The 26,890-nt window shown below is 45.9% G+C and overlaps 1 protein-coding gene and 1 long non-coding RNA gene across 3 annotated transcripts in view; one reads left to right on the top strand and one right to left on the bottom strand.

Moving 5' to 3' along the window:
* Positions 1-8,165, bottom strand: part of tnrc6c1 (trinucleotide repeat containing adaptor 6C1) — a 68,508-nt gene extending 60,343 nt beyond the window's left edge. Inside the window, exon 1 of the mRNA XM_088600046.1 lies at positions 8,141-8,165. The gene's annotated coding sequence lies outside the window, so the exon portion shown is untranslated. The remainder of the gene's footprint in view (positions 1-8,140) is intronic.
* Positions 8,166-8,314: 149 nt separating this feature from the next.
* On the top strand, positions 8,315-13,146 carry LOC148652837 (uncharacterized). Of its 2 annotated transcripts, none has more exons than XR_015925446.1 (3): positions 8,315-8,503; positions 11,900-11,991; positions 12,743-13,146. It is a non-coding gene; the product is annotated as an uncharacterized LOC148652837 (long non-coding RNA). The 2 variants fall into 2 exon arrangements; XR_015925445.1 differs by having other exon boundaries at positions 12,709-13,146.
* The last annotated feature ends 13,744 nt before the right edge of the window (positions 13,147-26,890 follow it).

Here is a 26,890-nt window from a genome sequence, read left to right as displayed (position 1 = left end):
AACATCCAAAGAGACGCTAAACTACTGCACTGCAGCCCCGACACACATCCCTCTAACCCAGAGACACCCCAGCCTAGAGTTTTCCTGCTCGCTCTAAAGGTAGAGCCCACAATATGCAAGCTTTTTGTTTTTGTTTTTTTTTATTTGGTTTCCGGTTTTCAATTACTTTCTCACACTTGGCAAGTCCAGAGTATTTTCGTATCCCGGCTCAAGGCTACAAGCCCCGGGACCGCGGGTGAGGAAGAGCAGACGGAGCCGGCCGCAGCCTCTCCCGTGTTCAGGAGGCTCGGCATCGCAGACATGCACTCCCGACTGGCGTGTCGGGACAGCAGGCACGCGGGTATCCAGGGAAGTCGCCGCGTCGCTGGGGGCCCACGACAGCCCAGCGAACTCACCCCAAGCCGGTCATCAGCACCGCTCGGTGCACACAGGTGAGGATGCCTAGATCACAAGAGCTCAACCTGCACAGGCTCCTTTGCCAGTTCAGCCAACCACAAGCCTCAGTGATCTCCACAGTTGAGGAATTAAGACAAAAGGATTAAGGACAAGAAAGTCTGAAGGGGGGGGGGGGCTGGGGCTACCACACCTCAACGAGTCCTCAAAAACCATGACTTCCTCTAGCCTCATTGCCCTCCAACGCTTGAGAATCCAAAGATCTGCAAACAGAGGTCCTTGCAAAAGACACATCCCAGTCCCGGGACTGAGCCCAGGAGCAACACTGGGGTTAATACCACAAGGCACCCACTAGTCACACAAAAACAAGCTCGCCCCCACCCTAGAAGCACCCATACAGTAAACCGCTTCAAATCTCCAGCAATTAACAGAAGCAATAGGGCTTCTCAAGGGACTGCAAGGGGAAAAGCCAAGCAGAGTTGGAATGCCCACGAAGGCAGAAGACCCATTTTGTAGTTAAGTCACCCCCTTACCAACGGACAGAGGCATGTGTCCCACCGCTCCGTTTAGGTACCTGAAAGGAAATCATTGTGATCCGTGATAAAGTCACATTCCAGGGCAGACTGGATAGATTTCGGGGTGTTTACAACAGCTTTGGCATTCCTAAAACAAGCGCATCTTGCCACCAATAAACTCTTATAATACTGAAAATGTATGACCATTTCATACCACTACAAATGAGGCAGATTTTTAGAAAAGTGTTTCCATTTTCAAATAAAGGCTTCGCCTTTCAGCGACAGCCTTCATCCGATGTAATACAATATGTACACATCTGACTTCATTATTTATCTCTCTAATAGTTCTTTTCTACAGGATTACCTCTGGATAGCTTTGTGCATCTTTAAAAGTCATAAAGAAATCTCATGTTGTTGTACCAATGTGAACAGAAACACACACCTGCCAATCTACTTACCAAATCCAGAAGCCTTGACTTGCTTTTTAAAAGTTAAAAATGCCATAGAAAAAAACGTAAAGCTTTCGATTTATAAATCTCAGCACAGGAAATTCATTAACTTCATCTGCTAACCCACTTGACAACAGTGAACAGTATCGAAACTATAGTTTCATCTTCTTCCATTCTAGACTAAAAGAATTGCTTACATATTCACCAAATATTCCAGCACAGTCCCTGCATGAAACACAGATCATTATTTCACTTAAATGGATTTGTTCACTAATAAGAAATGCATGCATGAATTACACAAACAAATGCAGAAATAAAAGTATTCTGAGATAACAATACCAAAGAAAAATATTAAATATGATAAAACAGGCTCTAATTACAATGATTGTAAAAGAAGCTGTCTATAAGCCATATGTAAAGCAGGCTTTAAACACGGGGAGGTGTCAATCAAAATAGCTGACAGTACTGATGCCTGTCAAGAGATAAAGCAGAGCAAATAAGAAAAGAGAGGTTTCTCTTTTAAAGCCAGAACAAAGCCTTTGAAAAAATGCTGAGTGACTGGAACGGTTTAGTGTCGGGTAAAGCACTGGAAAAGCATTCATCTCTCCGTGTGCGTGCCTAGATTTGAAAAATGCAGGAGAAAAAAAAACTCTCCGACGATGTTCAAAACCATGTGCAACCAGTGCTATTTATAATGCACACGACTGAAGGAAGCCCACCCCTGCTGCTATTTAAACCGATTATTATTTTTCGCACCACACTGAGCTAGACACAGACTGCATGATGGGCACACACAAGTACAGCAGGAAAGTGAAAGTGTCTCTTGAACCCTCCAGTCAGAACTGGGAGGGCAGGTTAGAACAATGTCACAGGAACACAGTCATATGAAAAACTTCGTAGAGAGAAAGAATCAGTGCAGCTTCCCAGGGTTCAACAAACGCATAAACCACAGTTTTGCCTGCCTCGGTGTCCGTGTGTGTGTAGAGGGGTGGAGAATGACTGCTGAAAAAAATGACACCGAGACACATTTTGTAAACTATCACTTTTACGTTAAAGGGAAAAAAAAAGACTTTTTTCTTACTTAAATGTGAAAATTTGCAAAATTCAAACTGGAGTGAGATACGTTATTTAAACACGCCCCTGCAGCCAGCTCCTGCTTAAAGATAGCCTTTCACTAAGCGTCCAGCCTGCGACATGCTGGACAAACTGAAAAGACAGACCGCTGACATATTCGGACAAAGCCAGGATCCAGCAGATGGAGGTCTGCACATTGTAGGAAGGAAATATAAACCCTAATGGCTTCACACCATTCTGATGCAAAGAAATCCAATCGTGGTCCAAAAGGGTCAGTGTGTCAGCAGAATTGCTGGGCGTCTGTAAAGCAGCAGCACCTGAAGAGCTGGGAGGAGCTGTAAAATCGGTCCAGTTCAGCCAGAAACCAGCTGGTTTAGCTCATTAAGAGGCGAGTTGGAATGTGAAGCTGCAGGCACACCGACTCTCCAGGACTGGACACCCCTGATCTAGACCAACCAGAAACAAATACATGGAATCAAGCGAAAAAATGTTTCTGCAGTTAACTAGCTTGGAATAGTACCAACAAATCAGGTAACAATAACAATAAAAAGAACAACAGAGTGGCTGAAACCACCCTAACATCAACCCATTACGGAGAAGAAACTCTTATGGTTCACCTTTCCAAGATATCGAACGCTGTGCTTCTTTTCTAAAGAAAGCAATCACTGCACATTTAAACCAAGAACAGAGCATGGTTTCCGTATTTCACTTTAAGAAATCCGTTTAATTTCCAGGGAAGTGAGATCAAATTCGGCACAGTCTGGAGTTCAACGTTACATCACTAGAAAGTGAGGAAGTTACGGAAGGTAAGTCATCTGGCAGCTTCTTTTGAGGTTTTACTTGGGAGTGTCCCCATTATCTCACCATTCCAAATAAGAGCCCATGTAAAGTAAGAATAATATCAGGGAGGGCCCCCACCCCCACCCCCACCCGAACACTAAGTTTCCCAAACCCTCCCCAACAACCAGGAGTGTTATCTGTGTGTCTGCGTCTCACATGGCAGCGCCAAGCCCAGTGAACCTACTGAGAAACCGTCTCCCCCTACTGCTACTGTTTTCTAGACCTGCCCCTTCCAGGTCACTTATAATAATAATAATAATAATAATAATAATAATAATAATAATAATTACACTTATATAGCACTTTTCTGGCCACTCCACTCAAAGCGCTTTACAGGTAATGGGGATCACCTCCACCACCCCCAGTGTGCAGCCCCACCTGGATGATGCAACGGCAGCCATAGTGCGCCAGAACGCTCACCACACATCAGCTATTAGTGGGGAGGAGAGCAGAGTGATGAACCCAATAGATGGGGATTATTAGGAGGCCATGATTGGTAAGGGCCAATGGGAAATTTGGCCAGGATGTCGGTACTCTTTTCAAGAAACACCCTGGGATTTTTAATGACTACAGAGAGTCAGGACCTCGGTTTTACGTCTCATCCGAAGGACGGCGCCTGTTTACAGTATAGTGTCCCCGTCACTATACTGGGGCATTAGGACCCACACGGACCGCAGGGTGAGCGCCCCCTGCTGGCCCCACTAACACCTCTTCCAGCAGCAACCTTAGTTTTTCCCAGGAGGTCTCCCATCCAGGTACTGACCAGGCTCACACCTGCTGAGCTTCAGTGGGCTGCCAGTGGTGAGTTGCAGGGCGATATGGCTGCTGGCTTATCATCTGATTCACACTCCTGGAGCAACTCGCTCACTGGGTACATCCCGAAACAGTCAACTCCTCCATCGGACCCAGGTGAGAGATTTAATGATCAAGCCAGATCTCACTCTCACCAGCTGTCCAAATAGGTGCCCTGTGTTGTCCAGGCCCATAATAACGCAGGCGCCATTTTCCTCAGCCAGGGTACTGTACAATCCCCACTGTGGGATTTTGTTTGTCTATTTTCAGAAGCACCGATAAAACTCATAAAGTTAAGCTGTTCTCGAAGTACGAACTTGATGCCCTGTTCTTCCCCTTAATAACCTGTGATCCTTTCAACACGGAAATGTGTTGAAGTGCTTTATCTTCCAGAGACAAAACACACAAAGAGACGAACACCCTGTAACTACGAACAACCCGGCCTGCTTCAGCCTTTCCTTTACCCCTCCACATGCTTTTCTGCGTCCTTGGATGTTTTGTCTGCCTGGTTACACATGGGTCAGAGTGTCTCCAACACCTGGATTCCACTCACCCTTGGCTCTCCGCAAATCAAATTAGTCTGCATGGCTAAATGTGTCCACTGTGTGAAAAGACAAAGGGCGTACAGCTGTCACCTGATATTTGTGTGCAGGGACGCCTAGGGAGCCTGAAACCATGAGGCAAATACAACCTGTTCTTAAAACAGCTTTTCAGAAAAACGGCACGGGGATATAGGAGGCAAGAGATGAATACATTGTTAAGCACAATGCCGGGCTCTGGGAATAAAACCGCAAACCATTTGATGGAATCAACTTTACCGTATCACAAAAGTTGATGTTCATCGACATCAGTATTAATGGGTTAGGAATTTACTTAATTCAAACAGTACTCCTTTTTATTTGATTTAGACTCTATCATCCATCACAGTCAGGGTTACGTGCTCAGTTTTCAGAAAGGGAGTGGATTCAAACGCCATGTCTGCTTCCGTTTTCATAGATATAAATATCCTAATAACCATGCCATATAGTATAATTAAGCATTTCACAACAAGAAATATCCAAAGATTGCACCTTACAAGCACATGGCAAGAGATTTTTGTATTGATCTGGTCCCATCTCATAATGATTTCTAAAACAGCCAAATAAGGTGACAGGTCTTTTTAAAAACCATCCCTCCTGCCACATATCCAAAGACTATAGCAGGCATGAGTGTGATCGTCCAAACTCTCTCCTCTCTCGCTTCTCAGCCACAGTTAAGATGGCTGAGGAACCACAACAGGTGAAAGCTCTACCGATATGGACAGTTGTGTCAACACAACGCCAAAAAACGGAAAACACAAAGGGAAATTTGTTATGGCCGATTGTGCCCCAATACCAAAAAACTCCAATCGTATCGCCTAATGGAACAGATTACCAAGGCAAGCTGTGGAGGCAGAGAAACCAGCATCTTTCTGAATGAAGTCTGATGCTGTGGTAGCACCACTCAAACTGGGACAGAAGGAAAGACCTGTTCTTCCAAACAAATATTACAGACGTCATTCTTAAACCATACAATACTGAACATGGGAAGACCAGAAACAAAAATTACAGATTGCTGGGACTGGTCTGATTCCTACCATCAAAGTGAAAGACTAGAGATTGTTTAAACATCCTTGACACAGCACTGGCATTGCATTTTCTTAGTATGATTGCATTTGACTGGTATTTAAATTGTACCATTATTGCTCCTCCAAGCTGTATATTACACATGTATTCATTTTGTGCTGCTCTTGATATCACTGCACTGAACTGTACCGTCTTTGAATATTACTATCGTACGGCAGCACTGATATGCACTGTATTTTTTTTCACCGATTTGAATCACCCAGGCAAAGGGCACCTGCTAAACAAACAATAAAAGGTCACCACCGTTACACAGTTCTGGACTCACAAACGTGCTAAAATTAATCTTTCCCACAGCTTGCTCAAATCACACACACAGTATCTGTAGGATATCAGGTCTTACCTCAAACAGTCTGTGGCACCACCAATGTCATAGTTTTGTTTATTATTTAACAAGAGTGTTTCATTATTTCTGGAGACTAACTTACTTGACAAGAACGATTCTAAAATCTTTTGGGAACATAACCTCAGCCAAGGAGCTCCGATGTTGGAAGACTTCTTAAAAACCTAAGTAAGGCGTTGCAGTATTTTTTTTTATGTTGAATCCATTTCCACTCCCTCCTTCTCACGAGAACTCGTAGCTTAGTCACCCACTCTTAAAACATATTTAGCAGTTGCTGTGCTTTTCTGTTTACTAGTCCAGGCTATGATGGGTGTTAAAATAATTCAGTGTCAAAGCATTCAAACCGACTCATTCATCTCAAAGCTGCCTTTAAAGGGCGGTTAGACCAAAGGCAGAAAAGCAAACAAAACATGAAAAAAAGATTTTCAAAGACTGCGAGACCAAATCTACCGCCAGAAGAAGAGTCTAAATTTATGGATCAGCTGGTGGATTAGGACACTGTGCCCAGCCAAGCTCTCTCTTGCAAAACTTAACACTCAGGCTACCTGCTGTCATCACTGACTATGTAGAAAAGAAGCCAGCTTGCAGAAATGTCTTGAACCACATAAAAATTAATGGTGGCTTTACGAAGGAGCAGATCCCTCATTAAGGGCTTTCTCCAGAAACTAAAGATGAGATCTTCTCTAGGTATGGATGACCTAACTGGGTAGTTATTAAAGCATCACGTGCCCGTTCATTTTTAGCCTCAGTCCAACTCCCTCCTTTCGCAGGCTTCAGCACTGACAGAGGCCACTGACCTACTGGAATGAGTGAGGCTCTGACAGCTGTTTTCCTCAGAAGAAGCCTTTGCAAGCTTGATTAGGGACTGTAACACATTAACCAACCCTAAGGCCTTAAGGTTGACATATGTGTCACAGTGGAAGCCACTAAGCCTATCTTGATAGATTTTATTGCCCCTGCCTTTTGTGGGATGGGGGAAAGACTGCAAGGACGGATGTAAAAAAAAGGTCTGAAGGACAAAAGTAGGTAGGTCATTAACCAGGGACAAAATGGATGTAGAGGAGTGTTTATGGACAAATGTTAAGAACGGCCATTCAACCAAGGCTGCACTCGATCTGTGTGGAATGGGACAGTAATGCAACTAATAATAATAATTAATAATTCCTTACACTTACATAGCGCTTTTCTGGACACTCCACTCAAAAGTGTTTTACAGGTAATGGGGATCCCCTCCACCAGTACCAGTGTGCACCCCCACCTGGGTGAGGCGCTGGCCGCCATAGTGCACCAATACTCTCCCCACACACCAGCTCTCAGTGGGGAGGAGAGCAGAGTGAGGAAGCCAACTGTTCCACAATGATCCCCATTGGGGGCGGGGTGTTTTCACCAAAAAACTCATATTTAATTTAACAATGTAGGCCTAGAGAGACGGAAAAAAAAGGGCTTCCTACATAAATCTGTGTGAAATCTGGAATCACCCCCCATCTGCTTTGCACCCAGTCCATGCAACTTTAATTCGAATCAGCACTGTTCCACTCGCAACACTTAAACTAAAAAAAGATGAATAAAAAAAGCTTAAATACACATACTCTCATATTTCCCTCATCTGCTAACAGTCCCATGTGCCTTGCCTTGTTACCGAGCCAGTACCTTTCACACAGTGCCTATTTCCAGGCTAGACCCACCCCCTCTCCTTGTGCATTATCTTCCCGGTAGGACACCCAGAGCCCCAGAGAACATTTCCAATGTTAAATGAGCTAAAAGGAAGCAGGTCCAGCTGTATATCCGACGACACAGTGGAAAGATTTTCAGAGCCCCAGCTAAAAGCTTGGAGAGTGAGGAAAGCCCTGCAATTATGAGGGAGTTCAAAGCATCACAGAGCCAAATTAAGGGCCTCCTTAACCTTCAGGTCAGCCAGCAGCTCCACGAAGCCTCCCCTTTCGTGCAATATGCAGTATGTGTCAGGTCAAGCCCTCTCCTCCTCCTGGTGAGCACATGCACATGCCAATAATACTATTAATATTCAAAGACCCTGCGTTTCTGATGGTGGGGCCCTGGGCTGCTGTACTGTACCCCCAAAGCGCCGGACAGCCCACAACAAGTCTGGGACTCGGCCACACGGAGCGTTTTCAAAACCCGCCTGAACACCTTCGTGTTGTCAGAAACGATCCTTTCTCCTGCGAAGATCCTCTGCGTCTGCTTTGTCTGCTAATTTTCTGTCATTTTACCGTGCGTCGTGCTTTTGCGTGCATCGCAAAGATCTTTTGGGTGACTGCTGTGCAAAGGCGCTATGCAAAACATATGACTATTTTCTAGTTAGTGACGGCACAATCAGCGTGGGGCGCTTGTCTTTTCCTCGGGTGACACCTCAACATGCAAACAAGGAGCGGGGCTGTCAGGCCACTGACCTAAGGAGCAGAGAAATAAATAACAACGGTATGTATTGCTTCCGAGGGATCGCCTGTGCATCCGACACAGAGGACAAGCCGCGTTGATAAACACAGTAATCGCCTTATCTGTCCAGCCACAAGCCTTTAGATACTAGCATTCAAGCCCCCCCACACACACACTGCCTGAGTCTTGATCGAAAGCCGCCGGATTGAACCTTACTGGATTAGATCCGACATGTTTGGTTTCCTACGCGTACGGCTGAACTCGCTGCTGCCACAGCTGACAACCAGCCTCAGCAAAAAGCAAAAAAAAATAAATAAACAAAAGTCGAACGCGTTCAAGTACCAAACCACCGTTTTATTTTCTCCTAAACGTTAAAAAAAACGTCCCCGTCCCCCCCTCAAACCAGACGTTATGACCCGATTTTTTTCTCCTTCCTGTAGCTAAATATACTATCTGGTGTGTGAAGGTCACCATCTAGCATAGGGTTTACATCAACCCTTTGAGACGGTTTTTAACTCCTCACAGGCGAGCGCGGTCTGCAAACCCCCCGGCCGGCGTGCCGATATCGATATCGATCCGATCGGAAGCGATAATCAGGGCGGGATCGCACCCGGCATGTGAAGAATGGAGGGAGAGGGGAGGGTAGAGAAAGAGGTGTGTGTGTCTGGGGGGGGGGGGGGTAGGGTAGATTTCGCTTTAAATTTATCCCAGTCTCCCCCCACCGCCACCTCTCATGTCAAAATGGAGCCGGTTCGACAGCCGTCCGCTCCCCTAAGTGACTTTCAAGACGCGACCCCGCCCCCCCCCCCCCGCTTAGAACCAATAATAATTATTTGTATTATTAATGTATAAATTACTAACAGGAATGACAGCAGGGAGCCGTTTGCAGGCAGGTTTGGGTTTTAACCATCAAAACACCGGTCCAACCCCGGGGGGGGGGCACCGAGACCCAACTTCAGCTCCGGCAGCCGAACCGGGTCGTTACTGCCGTGGACTGGACTGGACCGGACCGGACCGGGGCAACCCGGGACTTCAGGCTGTTGGCCACACGGCACCGGACCGGGTTCGTGTGCTCGTGGGAGCGACACCGGGGAGGTTTTAACCGCTGTGTCGAACCCACGCGTGGTGCTGGTGGGTGAGTGGGGGGCACACGACACGTAAGGTGGTCTTTCTGTTAAAGGAAGTCGTGTCTCCTACTTTCAGTCTCCATAAAGTTTCAATTTATAGGGGGGGGGGGGGTGTTTACCTCACCCGGCCGGGGAGCAGGAACACTCCGGCTCTCCGAGGGAGAGAGAGAGAAAAACCCATAACTAACCCCGCCTCCTCCAACATAAAAACGTAAAAATATTTTCCCTCACCAGCAATTAATAAATAAAAAGAACTATTTAAAAAAAATGATATCTAGCTTACCTGGTGTGTAAACCCTTCGTTTAGGTCAGGTAGCTTCAGATGCGTAATCGTTGCATGAAAAGGTAAGGAACGCAGAGAAAAAAAAATCTTTTTTTTCCCGTTTCTTGAAAAGTACCCGTAATTTTGACAGATCGCGAATTCGGTCGTTGCAATTTAACACTGAATGTGATGTCCCCTCTCTTCAAGCTGCCCTAGAGTGAGAAGGAAGGAAAAAAAACAGCAGTAAAATGTGTCTGATCCAAAGCTGGGCTGTTTTTTTTATTCAAATTCCAAATTCCAGAGAGGAAAAAAGGGGAATACAGACCGCCCGTGCAAATCTCTACAATAAGATTCCCAACAATTATCTTGTAAAGCAAGACGACATGCTGTAGTCACACGGCAGAATGGAAAACGCAGTTTTTAAGCTGTTTTTTTCCTCTAATGAATGCACATCGAAAAACCCATGTAACGAGACTTTAAAGTGCAAAAAAAAAAGGAAATGTTTGTTTTTAATATATAAAAAACTGCGCACAGACACACGCAGAATTTATATCCAACGGAGAAAATTCTTGATAAGTCCAATTCTCGGAGCGGAAAGTCTCTGACAGATCCCCATGAAAAGAGGAAAAAAACCCCAACATTAACTATAATTATATAATAATAAAGCATTCAGTGAGATCTCCTTAATGGTGTTCCAGCAGCCATTTTGTAGTAACTGACAACTGCAGCTCGCTTCTGAGCCGAACTCAAACAGGAAGTGGCCCCCATGCCCCAGCTGCTGGTCATGTGACCTCGGCCAACAAACAAACCAGCCTCTCTAAAAAAAGACTGGCTCCGCCCCGCCGTCGCCTTGACAACCGGAGCCCGGCCGCCCGCCCCCCCTCTCCTCCTCCTCCTCCTCATCCCCCGCTGCAGAATTGAGCGTCGTCAGGCGCAGAGCTGTTCCCGCTGACCCGAGCGCTACTGCTGCGTTAATCTGATGGACAGACAAGACAGTGTCGTGGGGGTTCACCCTCCCCTTTCCTTCTGTGGGGAGCCTTTTCTTTTAAGAGATTCCTACCCCAGTTCAGGACCACTCATTGCGTATCAGCCACAGCAACAAAAACTTTGCAATTGCAATTTGAATGCTTACAAAGGCCCGGAATACGCAGCCGTACTGCTGAGCCCGGAGCTTCAAAGCTGCTGTCGGGGCAGACCCGCTGGTTGTGCGAGTGCTGTGGGTTTTACAGATCTGAGTCGGATGTTTCTCTTTGTTTCTGGCGGTACTGTTATTTCTCAAATCTCGCTCAGAGCGTGCTCTAGAGACCCCCTCTCCCAACTCCAGGAGTAACATTAAAAAGACGTGTATGCACCGTTGACGGGGACAGCGAGATAGACCCGAGTCGCAAGGAAACACCATCTAAGTGACTCAACACAGGAAAATGCGTGTCCATGGTTTCCCAGTCGAAACCAAACGGGGCATGGCTTTTCTGCAGCTATACTGTGGTTCCCTGTGATCGCCAAGAGGGGGTGCACTTCTGTAGAGTCCACAAAAAAACCTTCGAGAGCATCGCCAAGTACCAGAGTCGTCCTCTCAGCGTTTTGCATTTCGTTTTATGTCGGATTTAAACACTTAGTCTAATGCTCCATGCACTGCACGCTGGCCCCCTCGCCACCCTACTTCAAATAGAAGATCTTAAAACTGAAGTGATCAGTCGAGTTCATCATCTTGTCCGGTGTTTTTAGACTTCCAGTCCGAATTTCCATGAGGTGTTTTTCATCAAGGGGCCAAGCATTTTTTTTAATTATTGTGTCTATTTTAAATGTAAATACTAGTGGGTTTTAATCCATGCCTTTGAGAGTATATAAAACAACTGAGGTCTACCATGTACAATTTTCTGAACAGATTGCTTGGATTACAGGACAAAGTAAACTCCCACATGGCATTGTCATTTTACACTTTAGAAACCTGTTTCATCATCGCTGCTTTCCATGATATAGTGCTTGGTTTCAGTTTTCAGCTCAGTTGTTCAAGGTGAAAGGCTGCTCCATTCTCAGTAACTTCTGCAGGTCCTGATCCTTCCTGGACCACCCTGATACACAGGCCCCATTCATTCCGAGCTGTCCTTTCTCATGGAAATGAGGCTGAACTCTGGAAGCAGGTCAGTGCTGCAATAAGGACTAGAGTTACAGCTGACCACTAAAAGCACTTTCAGTAGCCCTCAGACATGACCTTCAAGTGTGTGCTTTTTTAGTTCAGGGAGGGGACAGAGGTACTGTAACACCTGATCAGAAACACATCATAAGCATTTTGTCACCTCAAGACTAATCGGAGACGCACTTCAGTGTCACTGTGTGTATAGAGCTGTGCACGTGTTATCGCATTGTGTCTGTCATAGTTGTAGGGATCAAAATATTACAAGTGCACAAAACATAACAATGCATGCTGCAAAAACTTTGCTCTTGGTGCATAAATGTTCTTTTTAAGATGGATATTTAATAAAATATTATTCAGAGATCTTTTGCATACCTCTCTATTAGTTTTAGTCTCTGTTCACAGACTCTGTTGAGATTCAAATCATGCCTTCACTTTTCCTCCATTTAAAATTTTTTTACAATTCAGCAAACAGCTCTTACATGAGTTTGCGGTTTGAACCTAACTCTCAATTCTACCTACAAGAGCAACGGCAATCTTCACATGCAAATTAACAAGGACACTTCATTAATCATGATCTCCTGAAAACCACTACACTATTGCCAGTAAATATCACAGGTGGCAGTGATGCAGTACATCAAAAAATAGAAAACAAAATGAAACAAGGAGAAACCTTAGGGGATTCTAACTCTACTCTTCCAATCTTAATTGACCGGTCTTACAGATCTACCTCCTTTATTACTGTTTGGCTGCAACAGCCCAGACCCCTGGTTGTACATGAAGAGAAAGAGTGCAGACTGAGGAGAAGCTCCGTCATGCAGGCCGCAGTACAGCTTTCCTCTCTGGGCTGCATTCCAGCTCCGGAGGAACAACCAAATATCAGGGAAGGATTGCAACAGTGCCTACACAAATGCTGTGCGGGCTAGGGAGAGAGAAAGGGAGGGGGTGTAATTTAACATGACACTGCCCGCGCCAGACAGCATCTGTAGCAGCACTTTACTTCCAGCATTCCAGGAGAGATGCAAAAAAAAAAAAAAAGCACCTTCTAGAATCTTGATCGAGGCGGTGCCACATCCTCCAGCATCGGGAGAAGGTCTGGAGAACAAAGAATGGCAATAAAAAGGCATCGAGCATCCTCACCCTGCGTGCTCCCACCAAAACACATCGAGCTTCTGTCTTTGAAGTGCCTCAGATGTTTCTTTGACTTTGCCAATTTTGTTAATTGCTTTCACATTTAAGCCGCTGGTGATGGAGCACAGGCAGTGGAAAGGTCTGGCTGACATTCTGATAAAAGAGGGAGCACAGACACGAACACACATCATCCAGCATTGGCAAGCGCTCAGTCAGTCCCACTCTCGCTGGGGTTTCTTCTCCCCCTTGCCTTTCGTTTCAGTCGAGAATCTAAATCGTGCCCAGTCACACATGATGATCTGATTTCACTCCTCTGGGGTTTGGCTCCAGGAATCTCTCTTGCCTGTGCAGGTGCAGTCTGTGTCTTCTGCTGCTTCCACAGAAACCCACACATAACAGCCTGCCGGCAGATTTTTAATTGAGTAAAAAGTATAATTCATTCATGCATTTGGTCGTGAACTTCATACAAGGTCTTTCACATTGTTAAAGGGCAGCATAACCAAAGGTGTGCAAAAGTTATAAAAGGAGTAAAGAGTGTTTAAATTACTAGGACTCACAAAACAAAGCACTATTACAGTAACTACTGCGCCTGCGGGGACAAACTGATGTTATACTTTCAAAATCCATTTTTCGCGATTTCTGAACAAAATAAAAAAGTCAGAAAGGACACATCGGGACATCTATCACTGTAAGTAACCTAGAGGTGTTCCTGCCAAAATATCATTTGCAGTTTAATTAATAATGTGTTCACAAAATCCAGTAGAGGTATTTATTTTACATCCTACCCTGCTGATGTGAGAAGCACTGCACTCTGCTTTCCTTACAGGCTATAGAAATACAAGAAGATCTCTACAATAGCATTATTTCTACTAGTACAACTCAAGACCTTGCTTTTCCTCTTTCCTAGTGACAACCCCCTCACTTGAATCTGCTAGAATATATAAGATGCAGTGACCAACTAAAAAAGAGTTAACAAAGGGTCAGAATTGGACCTCACTAAAACGAGATGTGTCTGCCTGAAGTTATCACCTACCAAGGATATTGCTCATCAGTAGCCACACCTGACACTTTAGAGAAATGAATGGGAGTCCTTTGGAAACACAGGATGAAAACATAACACTTGTTTGTATTATTTTCAGCATGCAATTACATCACCTTTTATGCTGGAGAATATTACATTACACAAACTAATTTCCCCCTGTTAATTACTGCTGGCAATTGGAAGCCCAGTAGCTCAGCGGGCAACACAGTAAGAGAAAGCATGAGGGTTGTCAGACTCTGCTACCCGTTTGTTTTTCAGTGAATTAAGAAAAGATCAGCAGTGAAAATGATAGGCTGATAGCTGGAAGTTTCGATGAGTGTGAAAACGCCCACCTCTCAATCTTTGACTTTGTGCATGATCACCAGTTGGTTAACATCCCCTGATTGGAGTAAGCAGGGGCTGAGTAAGAGCATCGCATCCGCATTCCGAAAGATTTTTTGCCGGTGTGTTTTGGGGATTTTCAAGCAGTTGGATGGTAAAGACGGTGATCCACGTAATGGCACACATGGGAACAAAGGGAGACGTCAGATAATACCGTGTTGCCGATAAACAACATGAGAGCAGGCGTTGGGTCAGGAACCGGTAGAAGATGATGGGAGGATTGTGATGGATGGGAGCAGGGACTGACTCTGAGGGTGATCAAGATCAGAGAGCAGTCACCGTTTGTCAAATGCAGACTGAGATTAGGTGGCATTGGGGTTTTTTTTTCAACGGGCGTTGTAAAGATTAGGATTAAGCATTGTTGAGGTGCCTGATAAAGCAATGTGGAACAGCCACAGCTTGCTAATGTATTGGACCTTGCTCCCACAGTGGCTCAGGGCAGTTTACACGGGAAAAGTCAAATAATATCATGGTCAGGAGCTAGCAAAGCAACACAGGCCATTACTGAGTAAGCGGGTCATAAGTAGCGCAGAGTAATGGGACCGTGCCTCTCAGCTGCCTTGATTTCCCAGGAGAGTGGGACTGAAGCAAGGGTCTGGGAGTGCAGTGAGACGGAGCTGGGGGGGTGCGCTGGGGCTGAGGGAGGGACGGACTCGGATTAAAGACAGTGATCAGGAATACATATCCTTCACCGACCTGAAATGCAGGTTAAAGACATATACGTGTGAGGCTTTAACTTAAACCACTTTCGCATAAAGAAAGAAATAATGCATTTTTAAAAGTAAAATTCATTGTCTTCCTAGAGAGACCAGCCTCCTGCGCAACCAGACATCTCTCCACACGCACACACAAGCGCACATGCCTACACACACACACACACATTGCTATGAAATATTAGGCCCGTGTTGATCTTCTAATGTCTTGGGAGCTGACTGGTTAATCAGATTTATTACACACTTAAACTTAATTCATTGTCTTTATGAATCTAAATTAATAATTAACCGCCAGTAAGGACTTTCAGAGAACCGCATCGTATAGAACCGTCTGGGTATTTGTTTCAGCTGCAGTGCCCTGTACTGAAAAGCAAATGCCAATCACACCTCTGATACGCTATTTGAGAAATTCTACAGCAGTGAAGTTACCGCCCTAATCTACAACACCGGAGAGCATCCGTCAGAGTGTAGCACACACTCAGATAAGAGGATGGTGTGAGCAGTATGTGTGAATGCTGATATCCGCTCTGCATGAGCAGGGCAGCCATGCTCAACACAAGCCACTCCCAGATCATTGCATCTCCCGCTTCAGTACACCCAGTACTTGAGCTGTTCCTGGTCAATATCAATTAAGGTAACTGAGGGGCTGACAGCCACGAAGCTCTGGAGTGGAGCGCTAGTGTCCCAGACTGAGAAACCATTGATACAGACACACTGGCCAAAATATGAGGAACATCAAACACACACGCGCATGCATGGCCACCCCTCGGCCAGAACGCTCCCGCGACCTCAATCCAACTGGTGGAAACAGTGCAACCTGCAGAATAGTTCCCATATGCCTTCTCCCTTCTCCGTCTCTCCAGCTGAAGACGACCCTGCCCTGAGATGGAAAAGAATTGGGCTACAAGTATTTCGAAATCTGGAATACGTGCTGTAGTCCTGCTCGGGCTATTTCTGCCAGTCAAAGAGGTCCACTGTGTTCTTCCACAGAGGATCCCATCATGATGGTGCTTGCGTGAGAGAAGAACGTTCTAAAGGACAGAGGCTCCCAATGTTGGTACACCTCACCCCACTGTCTAAGGGTTCCTATTCCAGTTGTGCATTCAGTTGCTTAATTGAACACTTAATTGAGCATATAATTTGAATAATTGGACCTTTTCCATTAACATCTGCAAGAGGCTGAAAATGTCAAGTCAACGCCAACATGTAAAAAGGTCTAAATATGCCAGCTATTCAGTTTTCTTCACTTTTCAGTGTTCCTCCTCTGTATAGCACCAGGTACCCTTGTCTGTCATGTGGGAGGCTGGGGAACTGATTCAAGTATTCAAAATCCTCCAAGCACTGCTCAAGCCAACACCATTGGGCTTCTTCAGTTTCAGCAGCGAAAGAGGCCGAACAAGCAAGAGGACACAAACAGAAACTATGGGGAATGGTGTTTAAAACTGAGAACGGGAAATACCTCTTTACACGAAGGGTGGCGGGAGTCTGGTACAGGTGTTTGAAGTTGATACCCCGACTTCTTTCCAGAAACCTCTGAATGAGATCCCCAGATCAATCAGCTACAGTACTAGCAACCAAATAAGCTAGATGGGCCCTCCTCTGTTTTGCAGTTAGTGCTTTAATTAGACAGCAGGATGCCTATCAGTTTTACTGAGCCAGTTCCTAGGCATGGAAAGCAACATGCAATTAATGCTTTGTAACCTAGAATGTCACAAGATAAACACAGTAAATTTAGTTTCCAGACTGAACTATGTTTTGATAGAAACTGCTTGTAGGACTATAACATTAATTACAAAAAATTGGAAAGGAAATACAAATTAATTTGCTCTTCTTGTAAAAGGGAGGTGTAGTGGCCCAGCACAAGTCTTTATAATGAGAAGAATTAAGATAATGCATTTTAAGCTTCACTTCTTTCATAATCGATAACGCAGCTCTCTGATAGGTTGTTTCCACAGCTTAATCCTACTGAATCCAACTTGAAGTAATATCTTTCAACCAGCCCCGAACTGATTAGCTAATATTGACAGACCTTCCACAGTTTAAGCACAGGGCTGAGTCATTGTGATTTGCAGTGATGATCAAAAGAAAAGGCGAATTAGGCTCATGGTGTTATAGATGCAATAATTGAAAAACATTTATGTAGGAGGCTGATTGTCATGAAAGAGCTTACCTTAATTCCCCAAAGTTTACTTTAGAGAATTATAAACATCTGTTTATGCTTAAAACATGTGTGTGGCCTTATCAGGTTGTGCATTGTATCAAAAAAAATATATGTTAGCCATTTTAATCACACACATTAATGCCCGGTGCAATGAATATGAAAGTCAAACTGCAGAAAATGTTCGATAAACGCCCCCTTGCAAGTTCTACAAAAGCTAATTCCTGGAGTTGTATACGGTGCTCTAGCTGTGACATGGTCTCGGTGCCCCATTGACGTCAGCGACCAATAAGCATCTGTGCTTACTTGGCAGACTTTAAAATCTGAAAGAGTCCCCGTAACTGAATTTAACCGATTTGCATAATTCATAGGTTTAGCTGCTTCTGCCAAATGCGGGGCAAATTCTACCACAGATTGTCATCGCAGCCTTGTTCTGATGTATCAACACCCGGCTGTGGGATTTCGGAACAACAACACTACACATATGGGTAAAGGGGCACAGGGGCAGGTTAAAAGTCCAGGGGTGGTGTCTGCCGTGCTGGCGGTACCCCAAAATAAAGCTCCCAGAAGCGGACAGCGGAGACTCGGAAAGCCCTTTGACAGAGGTGGCGAACAAAGCCGTTCTGCGAGGGTGAAGGACCACAGCGCGTCTCCCGCAGGAAGCGCCGCCGCGGGAGAGAAGCGGGGCTGGGCCGCCGCGGAGTGTCACTTTGATTAATGCCGCTTCCCTTTAAATGACCCCGAAGGTCACCTGAAGAGTGGGAACGAAGCCTCCCCGACTCCCCGGAACACCGGGGGGGCAGCGACTGCATAATTGACTCCCTGAAGGACCGGAGCGAAGCGCCGCTGCTGGAATCTGAAATGTAATCAAACTCTCTGTAATGCAACGCGCTGCGCGGCGCTCTCGGTTCAAGGAGGCAGGCGCGGGGGGAGTGGGGAAGATTACTCATAGCACCCCCAATTCTCTTTAACTCCCTCCAGCACGCACACACACACCTCCTCGGAGGACCAGCAGTGTGGGGGGGCAGGGGACGAGGGAACGAGGGCGATGAACCGATCAGACATACTCCGAGTCGGTGCGCTTTTTTTCCATTGCGAGAGCCCCGGTGCGCTCGATCACGGGCTCTCTCAGTCACACCGCCGAGCGCAGGGAACGGGCCTCTGCCTCCGGGAGCCCCGCAGCTGCAGTTTCGATTCTGGGTGACGTTTCGCACCTACAGAAAGATGAAGGGAATCGTGCTGTGAGAAATTCACCAGGAAATTAAATCATACCGCAAAGGCACCGGGATCGATGGGAAGATATTCAACGAATTTAAGTCGCTGCTGTCTGAAGGATAATCCGCAGGGCAGTGCCACACTGTATCTGCTGTAATATATCAATAACCATATCCACTAGCAAACACATTGCACGCAGTCACACGTATGGAGCAAATGAGTATTATCTGGGAGAGGGCAGCAGTACTGTGCGCACCGATACTCTATTGCCTATTGCGCTGAGTTGAGATCGTTATTCTTTTGTGTTAAGGTTTCAGGGGTATGATTATAGTGTAACGCAACGGGGGTTCAGGCGGGCGCCCTTGCCGCATTAGGTCGGCCCCGCACCGTCGGGGGCTCGAACCCGGGGCTCCCGCGTCACTCAGCAGGGACCCAGCCCGGTGAGCTAAAGAGAGATCTCTCTACAGGCCAGGGGCTGTGGTCCTGCTATCACAGGGAAGGGCGGCGACGTCCCCGCTCTGGTAAGCCGGCTCTTACACGCCCTGATGGCTGTATGCGTTACAATAGTAAAGGCTGCGGTCGCTTTAGTCTTCCCAAAAGATGGCCGCGCCGTTGAGTGCCGGCTCGGTAAGCCCAGCAGTGGAGGACCACGGCGCCCCGTCTTCTCCCCCAGCCGGCTCTGCGGCTCAAGCAACAGGCACCGGCTCCCACGTCCGAGCAATGCAAGGCGACGCTAGCCAGCCAGCTCCCCCGCTGTGGTTCTGGCTGCAGCTCGGAGCAGCCGAAAAGAGAAGACAGGAAACGCAACGTTTCAGCTGTGGAGCCTTCTTCGGGTGTCTCCTGTCTTCTCTTTTCAGCTGGGAACAAACCTCTTACTTTTTACTATTGCACTTTTTCCGTGTGCTTCGGGAAAACGGAGCTGCTCCGAGCTGCTGCCAGAAGCACACCAACACGGAAAAGAGAAACTGCTGAACCCACCCCGACTGCGGACACATCGACGTGCTCTGCAGGGTCTGCTTCCACTCGGCAGATGCACATCAGCAATACCGGCATATTGCTCCGATGACTGCTCTTCAGTTCCGTGTGCCGTCCTGACCAGCGGTCCGCACTGGGACGTCTGTTCAGGACAGGCAGTGCAGTGCTTGACTGAATCAAAATGAAAAAACTTTATTTTGTATTTTTTTATGTTAAATTCAGTGCCCATATACCCTAACATTTAAAAAAAAAAAGAAAAAGGAGAAAAGGCCGACACTGATTTAAAACCCGTTTAAACAGTTATGTCTTGAGTCATATTATATTCATAGTTATAGACTAACACAATGGGATGCACTTAATTCTAATAAAATCTCAGATGAAGAGGAGAACACATTATTGTAGGACTCTATAATTATGATGATGATGATGATGATGATATTCTCATTTCTTACTTGGGGTTACATTGTGAAACCCAAAGTGCATGTCAGCGCTGCCGGGCTGCTCAACATGCAGCTGGTGAGAGAAACAAACAGCAGATCTGATACTGATACAGTCACAGTCACAACTGTACTGCAGACCCGGCCGGTCACAGTGGCTCTGACCGCAGGGCAGAGAGCCAGGACTCAGCCTCCCCTGACAGATCCCACAGACCTGAATGGATGGCACTCTTTACCCAGTGCATTCTTCATCGCCTGCCATTAATTACACACGGGAACTCTTTCATAAAACAGGGCCGACTTCACAGATACTTCAAAGGTTACGGGGGGAGGGCACTGCGATGCATGTTTCCCGATTCCTGAAGCCCCGAATGGCAGAATCCGTTCCCAGGGTATGTTTGTAACAGATTGTGGGTGTTTAAAGAGCAGCTACAGGGCCCCGTTCCTGTCAGCCGGGACGAAGGGGGAGAGGACGAGTTTCAGTCCCCTGAAATCAGGACCTTGCCAGGCTCCGCTGTCCTGAGCAGAGAGGGAGACGTGGCCAGGATGTGTAATGAGGCTGAGTGGTGATCTGGAGTGGGGGTGGGGGGTATTTTCAGTAGAAAGCGGTTCCGTGTCCTGCTGCAGATTGGGGCAGAGAGCAGTCTGTCATTCCAGCCCTGAACTGGTCCCTCTGCGATCCCTTCCATTTATTTCCCTGGTTGTGCTCGGAAAGCAAAGCCAGTCCCCCTCTCCCTCCTCCCCCCCCCCACCCACCTCCTGTTTTTCAGTCAGCGCACACACTCTCTGGAGCGTCATGAATCTTTCATGCCAGAACTCTGCATAATCCCTAAGGCGCTCTCCCCTGAGACCCGCTTGGCCGCCTTCATCTCCTATCTCCAGCGCAGAAAAAAGAAAAAGAAACACAACGCAAGAAAGGAACAGGAAAGGGGAGAGGGAAGAGGCGAGAGGCAGAGGGGAAAATACGAGTCTTCCTCTGCCAGGAGTTTCCTGGAAAGGAGCTGGCAAAGAGCACATCACAGCCTCCTGCTACAGCCAAAACCCCTGTTGTCCGTTCTTCACACATCGAAAAAGAAATATCCGCTCATTTCCCTTCATCACTTTCCTGGCCGGTTTGGCATTTCAGAAGGACTGCAGACTGACGATCATTCTCTGATCTGAAGGTATAGGTTCTTTACACCCTTCACCAGCCCGGGCGCAGGAGAACAAAGCAGTCCGTCTCACTCTGGGCTTCGGCCAGCTCGTTTCCACACTTAGACCGCTGAGTTAAAATTGAATTTCATTTAGGACTGAAGATAAGTATAATTAACATGACACATCAGCAAAATCTTGTATATGTATGCGCGGCGTCTTCATGACTTTATAAACTTTATGCAGCATTTCTTCAATTTCCGGCCTTAGGCCTCCAAATGCAATCTTGCAATTGTCTTTTGAGTCAACAGATGGTTGGGGTTCCTAGCTCAGCAGTTGTATATTTACCACTCCGTAATGACCCTGCGAGGGGACTGAGGCCAAAGACTAAGGAATGACAACCCAGCATCGATGAAACTGCCCTGCCTGAACTGCACGTGTAAAGAAAGAGTAGAGTATCAGAAAAGTGCCAGCTGTTTGTGCAGATCCTCAGGAGTGTTTCATGCCTCAGCCTCTTACAGCTGTGCTAGTTGCGTTACAATTTGCCTTTCTGCCTTTCTGACAGGCAGACCTTAGGCTGTCAGGCTTGGAAACCACTAACTCTGAACACTGGGGTTCCCCAGGTGTGTGTGCTTAGTCCATTACTCTTCTCCCTCTACACCCACAACTGTAAGGCCAAACACAACACCAACCCCATCATCAAGTTTGCCGATGACACCACAGTTGTAGGTCTGATCACAGACAATGACGAGAGGGCCTACAGGGAGGAGGTCAATCTTCTTACAACGTGGTGTGAAGACAACAATCTCACCCTCAACATCAGCAAAACCAAGGAGCTGATCGTTGATTTCAGAAAACTGCAAAACGGTTATGCCCCTATCCACATCAACGGGACTGAAGTGGAAAGGGTCAGTAACTTTAAATTCCTTGGTGTCCATATCACTGAGGACCTCACATGGTCTCTCAACGCCACTTGTCTGATTAAGAAAGCGCAACAGCACCTGTACTTCCTAAGTGGGTTGAAGAAGGCTAAGATATCTCCCCAGATCCTCACTAACTTTTACAGATGCACTACAGAAAGCCCACTGACAGGGTGCATCACAGTGTGGTATGGCAACCGCTGTATTGCTGACCACAAAGCCCTACAGTGGGTGGTGAAAACTGCCCAGTCCATCACTGGGGTTGCTCTCCCATCCATACAGGACATTTATGACAGATGGTGCTTGAGGAAAGCTCTAACATTATCAAAGACCCCACACACTCCAGCTACAGACTGTTTGACCCTCTACCATCTGAAAAACGGTACCGGAGCATTCGAACCGGACTACCAGACTCAGAGACAGTTTTTACCCCCGCACTATCAAACTATTAAACTCCCAGCCGCTCTCACCTACAATCTGAACCCTCACAGTGCCTTCTCTCTTCATCAAATCCCAAACACACATTGAAATCTACCTCTACCTCACATGTCAAGAAGTTCACTCCCCATAATTTCTATCCTTTTATTTCATTCTGTTGATGTATGGTTTTGCACACCTGTTGTTGTTTTGCACATTGCCTGTTGGTGTTTTGCACACTGCCTGTTGTCTCTGTCTTTCTTTTCTTATACAATTGTATTGTTTTTTTGTACTACTTATCGTCTGAGAGCTAGCTAAATAGCATCTCGTTATACCATATACCTGTGTATGAGTATAATGACAATAAACTTGAACTTGAACTTGAAAATTGATGCTATTAGTTGCAGTTGATTGCATCACTAAGACACGGCACATCATTTTGAAGAAAAGAAAGATCTAAACTGATAGGTTGGGGGGGATCTCTTTCTGGTTCCTTCCTTGTAAATGTTCAGCTGTGGAAAGCAGAGGGAGAGCTCTTGGAGGTCAAGGCCAATGACATGCAGTGCGCCTGTGCTGTCTTTATCAGTCCCTGGCAGCTCAAGAGCACCTGTACAGCCTGTTGTGAGCCCAACACGTTCTGTATTTATGAGCGCTTTAAACAGGACACGATTAGGATGAGCTACAGGCAGTCCTGGGGAAAGATGGAGGAAGCCAGATCCTGGCCAGTCTCTGCACCTAAAACGTGAGAACCAGAGAGAAAATATGTTATCTCTCTCCGCAACAGCTCTCCCCTCGCAGAGCATGGCTCCTCCTGCCCTCATACCACTCCCTATAACAACATGTTGCCACAAGACCCTCTCGTCCTGTAACAGACCTGCACAGCATCCCAGCATGGGATGGGAGCAAAGGTCCATATACTTATAACAAAGGAAGGAAAAGAAGCACATCAGTGATCACACACTATAATACAACCCACTGTGTACCAAACTGTAAAGCATAATGAAAGCACCTTTAAAAAACTGTTTTACGTAAAAGCGGCTCACAGTAAAGAAATTCCATTTCTAACTTAAAATCATTTTCTGCTTCTCTTTCATAATATGTTGCACATAAACATAATTTCTGAAAATAGACTTACCAATCCAATACAATAAATCAATGCAATTCTTAGCATTGAACTATTCTATAGATAGTATCATATTGATTAAATGCATGGTTAGCATTAAATGTTTAAGTGGCAAATGCAACCATGGATGTGTTTTGTTTCCCCTTTCACATGATTATAAATAGTTTTTTGTTGGCAGTGGTGTGGTTTTCAAAAGGAGTGGCTAATCCCTTTGTAGTGTCAGAGTGTTTACCATGCTGCCTCTGCACGAGTCACATCACTGCTTTTTTTTTTTGTTTGTACAGCTCAAAGCTATGACAAAGATGAGCTTGACTGCTCACACTAGACCGTTGTCTATAGCTACTGCAGTCATGTTCCCAGGAGGGTCTCAGCGTGAGCGCGAGTGTGTGTGTGTGAGTGTGTGTGTGTGCGAGGGAGGGATGGAGCTGCAGCTGAAGCTGTGTGTGTCTCCTCCAGCCCTGGTAGGTAGGACAGTCAGCTTTGGGGGAAAGGAAATATATCATGTTTATTCATTGTTTAAAAACACAATGGGATTATAGACCATTCAACAGGAATCTCTCATAATACAGTCAGTTCAGGACAGTAATTTGAGCATAAAGCAATATGTTTCTAATATGTAATTGATAGAGTGTCTTAATTTAAACTTATTTAAGTAAATCTAGCAATTTAGTCTCTAATGCCTATGGACTATTGCTGCCCTTTGGCAGCCTTGGAGAAGCCCCTTTCTTCCTGTTGTATTAGTCTTTTATTGCAGTTTCCCACACGTTTAAGCCACACCCTCACACACACTACACACTGGCACAGATGGGTATTTCAAACTCCTGAGAGCAGCAGGTGAGTAAGGCCATCAAAAGAGCAATTTCACCCTAAGAATTTTATTTTGGGATAACTAGCAATGGAAGCTTAAAAGACGTGTGTGCTAAAATGCAGCTGTTGGTGCTGCTGGATTCAACTGTTGTTTGCACAACCTCAATATTCCCTTGGAGCACGAAGAAAACAACTTAACATCGGATATTTTGCACCACAGGAAGTACTCAGATTGATGATGATATCTGGTTCTGAGAGTTTCATCCTAATCACTACTCCCCAATTATTCTCCATAGACCCGTGTATTAAAAATGTGCTATTTGTGGCGAGTGGTGAGGTAGGAGGGAAAGGCCTGAGGTGTCTGATGAGGCCCTTGGGCTCCTCTGATTCCATGTTGAGTCAGTTCCTTCCTGAGTACAGGTGCGCTTAGATGGAGAATGGTACATCTCCACCTTTTCAGCAGCTCATCAAACTGGCAACAGCAAGAATTGTTCCGTATTTTTTTTCCCATCCACTCAGGAGCACGATTGACTCTGCTCCCCTCCCTCTTCATTGTAGCCTATATTCTATGCAAATGGGGTTGATTTTGTTGGCCTCCTGCTTCTCAGGATCCTGCAGCTCCTCATTGAGCTGTCCTGATTGTGAAACTGAGCGGGACCGGGCTGGTTGTCTAGCAACAAGGTAATCAAAGTGATTGAGAAGCATAAGTGCTGGAGACAGAGACAGAAAAGGGAGGGCCGGATCTCCTGGTGACACACCAGCCTGATGCTTCGCCATTACCTGCACAAAGACCCTTTAGGAGCTCGTAAGAGGGACAGGTGCTTTAATTTGAGCATTGCTGCTCTCCTGGGTCCCGTGCCTTCTACCTAAACATTATGTTTTTCACATGTCTCAAGTAGGACACACACACACACACACACACACACAGGTGATCAGAAATTGCCATTATACTCTAAAACCGTGTAAAACTGACAGCAGTTAAAAAAAAACATACCTGCTCACATACTGGCAGACAATGCTTGTTCTGTCTGGGGATTGTTGATGTAAAGTGCTCAGTCAGAAACATCAAAACACTCTGCTGGGTAGCCAGTGGGATACATTTCCTGGATGCAGAGCTTAGCAAGAACCCTGAGCTACATTTCTGTCATAGAGAATTAGGGTTGCTGTTTGACACAATGGCGCACTGCACTGTCACGACGAGAAGCAACAGCACCGTGAAACTCAATTACAGCACAAACAAGTTTATTGTAAGGAAACACGAGCGCATCAGTCAGGTACACATGTAACGAGCATCTGTTGACTTGGATGATATTCATACCAGATTGAGCCTCATGTGCCCAGTGTTGAACAGAACAGACATATCCTAACCCTTTTCGAGGACTGGATTCCAGCTTGCACTTCTTCTCTTGCTCTGAGCCAAGACACTGCTGCTTCTCCAAAAACGCGCTGGCAGCTTTCCAGAAGTCCAATTTCCGGGATCCATTCATGTACATAAAATTGAAGGGAATGTTATAAAGTTCCCCTCCAATTTAGGTTAAAGTTCCCAAAAGGATCAGGGAATACGTGTTCCCTGACCACACAATGCAGTCATCTTCATGCCACTGGCAGTGCTGGTATACTCTGATGACAGATTAAATAACTTTTCTATATCCGTGAGAATAGAAAACTCTGATATGTATACTAATGTCTTTGTAAATTCTTCAGTTCTTAATTTAATACTGATTACAGAACAGGTTGCACTGATTAATCTTCTATTCTTGCTTAGTCTACATGCGTTTTTTAAAACACTCCATCGTCTTCACCTGCTTTTGTTCCTCAAACCCAGTGCCATGACACATACAGTACCACTTTGAACTGCATGAGTACAGCACTGCAGCTTGAGCCCTGTCCCCCCAGCATTATAAATAATATCATAAACGTATTAATGGACTGATAAATGCAGAACTGTTATATTTAAGGTTGATACTTGCCAGTACTGCACTTCGTGAACAGATCTGGAAATTATCGGAATCGCTGGGGCAGACGGAAAATCCTGGAGTGGCAGTCTCAGACCGTAAGAAAAGAAAAGGCAGGCAGGCTGCCTATTTCATTCTGAATTACCACTTACAGGCCCAGATATTGCTCAATTTCAGACTCATTTCAAAGCAGAATCCTAATTTCACCCCCATCAAATTACTGCTAACCACCAGCTCTCAGCGCTGAAGTGAGATGATGAAGTGCGGGTCAAGTTGTCATGCTGTCTGCATCAGGCCCTGCTTGTCACTCCAGCAGGATGTTCTCTCTGGGAGCCAGTTGAGACAGCGCCCCTCGTCAGGGGAGGGGCAGTTGGGGTGCACATCTAGGGGGGTTCAGAGATCCCAACGGCTTAACTGCTCCACCTCCAAACATCGGCCTCCTGCGCTGATGTTCAAGTTCCAGTTTATTGTCATTGTACTCGTACACAGGTACTGTATATG

The sequence above is a fragment of the Lepisosteus platostomus genome, chromosome 11, assembly GCF_059453375.1.
Source record: "Lepisosteus platostomus isolate fLepPlt1 chromosome 11, fLepPlt1.hap1, whole genome shotgun sequence".
Lineage (NCBI taxonomy): Eukaryota > Metazoa > Chordata > Actinopteri > Semionotiformes > Lepisosteidae > Lepisosteus > Lepisosteus platostomus.
This window is presented reverse-complemented; position numbering and strand designations above follow the sequence as displayed.